Here is a 4,861-nt window from a genome sequence, read left to right as displayed (position 1 = left end):
ATTCAGGGAAGAGGCTATACGAGAAGCTAGCCTAACCCCACATACATCTCAGTACTAAGGACAAGTCCTCGCAGATAACGTCTAGAGATAAGGAAGGTGGGGAGGATTGATGAGTAATGTTTCTTGACTCATCATGAAAAAGGAACCCTGGGAAGAGGAAGAGATGGGAAGCCAGAAAGAAGAGAGGCTTGTAAGAGGAAGGAAAGCTTATGGAGAACAGTTAAGGATGGAGAAGTAGCAAGGTAAGGATGCAGTCGTGTAGTGAACTCTCAGTGAGTTGCCTAATGCTGTATGCTTTTTCTTTTTTCATATGTCACCTTGTGATAATTCAGATTTCCTTCAGAAGAATGTATACAAAATTCTTATACTGTTCTTCCTTTTCCTTTCCTCCATCCTTCCTACATCCCCTCCTTCCCCCCTCTCTCCCCCTTCCCTGCTGTTTACCAAAACTCATGCTGAAGTTTGGCTTTCTTCATAGAAAATCTGAAAACTCATTTGGTCTATGATAATAAAATCACTGACCATGTCTGGAAAAAGACCTGAAGAGTTTTCTAGTATAAATGCCCATCTACCTAGAACATAGGGATATTTTTGAACACATATTTATTGAATAGCCACTGTGTATCTCTCATTTTAGGTGCGGGGAATACACCTAATAAGTAAAAACTTTGCCCTTATAGAGTTTCTGTTACAGTGAATATATCAGAACACACAGTATTTCCTAATACAAGTTGATGGATTTCATGCAATGAATGAGCAAATAGAAAATCAGAAAATCTTTTCCTGGTCTTTCCTTCTGTGTGACTGTTTCGTATACTAATTGTCATCATTTAGTTTCCTGCTATCCTAGTTTCCTTCAGATGCTCATGTTTGTAATATATTGATGAGTTATTATCTAGGGTATTGTTTTTTTTCTTTTAAAGATACTATTTTCCTTGAACTACTGAGCTAAAACAATGACCTTTTGAAAAGAACCACCTCAGAATTGTAAACCTAGGGAAGTATTATAATTATTTTAAGAACAACCCACTTGTAAATTAGTTTTTATCAGGCTTTAAAAGGCGGTAGAGATGAAATTGATTCTCTAAATGTAAATTTGTTTTTATTGACTTTAGACAAAAAAGGCAGTGGACTTCTTTGTATTGTAGTGGATTATTTTTAGAGTGCTTGGGAAGACCAAAGAGAAAATATGTTCAATTTCTGCATTTACTTTCTTTATGTGTGTGTGAATTCACATTTACTCTCCTCAGTGTAGTCACATACATTAAACCTTTTCTCTCTTTTAAGGCTGGAAGAAAAAGGAAAGGAAGGCAAAAGGCATCAGAAACATTTTCTTAAAATGTTAAAGCTAGATTATTTATTAACTGAGTAGAGTTTATTTCTCTGGGATACTGAAAAAGTACTCGAGTACTCGAGTACTTTTTCAGTATCCCAGAGAAATAAACTCGAGTCTTTTCTAAAAACATTTATTTTTTCTTAAAGATATCCTTTTTTTTTTTTTTTTGAAGCATATGGGCAAGACAGAAGGAAGGGTGGGCTAAAGATAGTAGGCTTTTGCAGGGAAAGAAAGTCACATTGAAAGGTAGGATTTGGCTAACGGTGTGTGTGTGTGAGTGTATGCACGCTCGCGTGTGTCCATGCACGCAATACACATGTCCTTTATCTTGTAGAATTAGAAAAAATAGCATCTGTTTTCTTGAAAATGAGGGAGAGTAAATGATTCCAACAGGGCTGGAAGAGTGATAGAAACATTATGACAGATATGATCACAGTCAAGTTTCTTTTCCCAGTCTAAAAAAAACTAACCTTGAGAAATAAGGGAAAAGTTTTCCCTTTCCTAGTCCAAAAGAAAGTAACAAAACAGGAAAAATGTTTGGATTCATGGCTTTGTACTTTCCGGTTAGAGTATATCCTTCTATTGGGCAGGAATTGCTCATCGTGTCTAGGACTCTATTTCTGCTCAGTAAGTGACAATGAGTACTCTAGGGGTTTCTATTCCTGGTTCCTTCTTGAGAGCTGAGAGAATTAAGAAAAAACTTTCCCCAAATATTATCTGGGTATATGAAAAAAAGATAATAGTTTTTAATAGTTTTTGACTTTTTTTCTTCTACAGCATACCTGAGAGTTATGACACGTTCATCACTAACACTGTGTCTGTCACAGTGGCAATAATTTGTACCCAGGTTAGGAGTCTTGAAAAAAGCCCTCTGAGTGATTTTGTTATACCTCTCATAGAATCCACGAAGTAGGTAGACCGTAGTGAAGTTCATACACATACCCAGGCTATCAGTTTTGTGTGTGGAGGAGGTTCAGTTTTTTTATTATTTTGGTAAAGTACACATAACATAAAATTTACCATCTTAACCATTTTTAAGTGAATGGTTCAGTGGCATCAAATACAAAGTTCTGCAGACATTGCCACCACCCATCTCCATAACATTCCCATTTTGTGATACCCAAGAAATTCCTATTCCTCCCCAGCCCCAGCCCCTGGCAACCACCATTCTGCTTCCCATCCCTCTGATTTTGTCTACTCTCGGTCTCTCATGTAAGTGGAATCATACAGGATTTGTCTTTTTATTACTGGTTTATTTCACTTGGCATCATGTCCTCAAGTTTCATCTACATTAGAGCATGTGTCAGAATTTTCTTCCTTTTTAAGGTTGAATAATATTTTGTCGTATGTAGATGCCACATTTTGCTTATCAGTTCCATCAACAATGGACACCAGGGTTGCTCCCATGTTTTTTAGCTATTGTGAATAATGCTGTTTCAAGCACTGGTGTACAAATGTCTCTTCAAAACCCTGCTTTCAATTCTTTTGTGTGTATATTCCTAAGTGGAAGTCTGGATCATGTGGTAATTCCATTTTTAATTTTTTGAGGAGCCACCATACTGATTTTCACAGTCGCTGTACCACTTTGCATTCCCACCAACAGGGTGGGAACAACAAGCCTTCCAAATTTTCCACATCCTCACCAACACTTACATATATATATATTTTTGCTAATAGCCATCCTAATCGCTGTGGGGAGGTATCTCATTGTAATTTTGATTTACATTTCCCTAAAGAATAGTGATGTTGAGCATCTTCTCATGTGCTTATTGGCCATCTGTATATCTTCGTTGGAGAAATGTGTCTTCAAGTCCTTTGTCCTTTTTTGAATTGGGTTTTGTTGTCGTTAGGTTAGGAGTTCTCCGTATGTTCTGGATATTAATATCCCCTATCAGATGTATGATTTGCAAATATTTTCTGTCATTCTGTGGGCTGTCTTTTTACTCTGTCGATATTTTTATTTTTTTAAGATTTTTATGAAGTCCAGTTTGTCTGTTTTTATTTTTATGGCCTGTTCCTTTGGTGTCATAGCCAAGAAACATTGCCAGATTCTAGGCTATGTTGTTTTGTCTTTAGGCGGTTCACACATTAAAATGTAATCTGTCTTTTTACATTTCTGGAGTGCTTCTTCCTTATGAATATTGTGCAGATTGTTTCATGTCCTCGGAGTAAGGTAACTACACTAGGTACATACATTCTATTTTTAAAATAGGATGTAGGAAAGTGTTAATTTTTGGTCTTTGGTCCGCATTTGGAAAACATCGATTTAATCACTCAAATTATTGCAGTATAGAATAGAAATAGCTCTTTTCAGGACCTTGAGTGATTGTTGTTGCTTCTACAAGATGGTAGATAAACTGGGTTGTTGTGTGAGAAGCGACGTGGGCATAACTTGAGACCAAGACCGAGGGGGGCAGCTTCACCTGGATGAAGTTTCCGAGTGCAGTATCTGGGCCCACAGTTTGCAAGGCTTGAATTTCCATTCCACCAGAACACTAATGAACGAGGGGAATTGGCGTAGCTAACAGAACTTTCCAAAGGCTCATGTACACAGTGCAATACCAGTTTACTAGTTTAAAAAGGGAGGATAGTCCCTTCCAATGACAAATATTTACGTCTGCCTCCACGATCCATCTCTGTTTTGTGTCAAGGCACCTACGAGATTGAACTTTAGAAGCCAAATCATTGTTTAGAGAGCATGAAATCAAAGCAAAGGGAAGTGGATTGTAGACAGAGGCATTGTCCAGGCTCTGCTATGGCCGTCAGCATCCTTCCCAGACAGGAGACGGCTGCAGATCCTCACTGCCTGATGCCTGTACTTAGTGTCCTTCTCCTGGAGGGTGCAGGACTCACACAGTGTATTTTGCCTCTTCGACTTTCGCTCTTCTTTTATTTCATCTTAATCATTCCCACATATTACAGAGTCTTTGGCCAGGCAAGTTATCGTTTAATTCATGAAGTTTCAGCCTGTTAAGTTATAATCACATTTTATGATGTCTGCCAGACATACTCAGGTCATCTGAAGTGCAGCTTTAGGAATTCTCCCCATTCTTTGGTAATTTATAGATGGATGTTTGGTAATCCATGAATGAAGTCTCTAGGTCTGTAGTTTTTGCTCTATCAACAGCATTTGAAGTATTTGACATAGTTGATTACTCCCTCCCTTTAAAAACATGGTTCTTCATTTCTGAGGAACTTTTGAATCATTTATTGCTGCGTGAGCTGGGGTAGCTTTAAGCACTGAATGAGATGTGAAGGAAAATATAGCACTGTCATTTGAAGAGTAAGGGAACTAGACAGGGTTTGTATCGTGTGTGGTTGGGAAGCTTCACAGGACTAGGAAGGCAAGAGAAATTGGTAAGTGCAGAATTCCTCTCCAGCTTGTCCAAGCACATCCCAGCTCATCGTCATCCTTGTGAATCTGTATACCAAGAATTTGTCGGTTTGGGATTTGGATGACTGGAGCTCAGCATGTCCGAATGGTGATCTGTTTTCCAAAGAAATAGGGAAATTGTTATAAAACAC

This window comes from Pteropus vampyrus, unplaced genomic scaffold (assembly GCF_000151845.1).
Source record: "Pteropus vampyrus isolate Shadow unplaced genomic scaffold, Pvam_2.0 Scaffold219, whole genome shotgun sequence".
Taxonomy (NCBI): Eukaryota; Metazoa; Chordata; class Mammalia; order Chiroptera; family Pteropodidae; genus Pteropus; species Pteropus vampyrus.
This window is presented reverse-complemented; position numbering follows the sequence as displayed.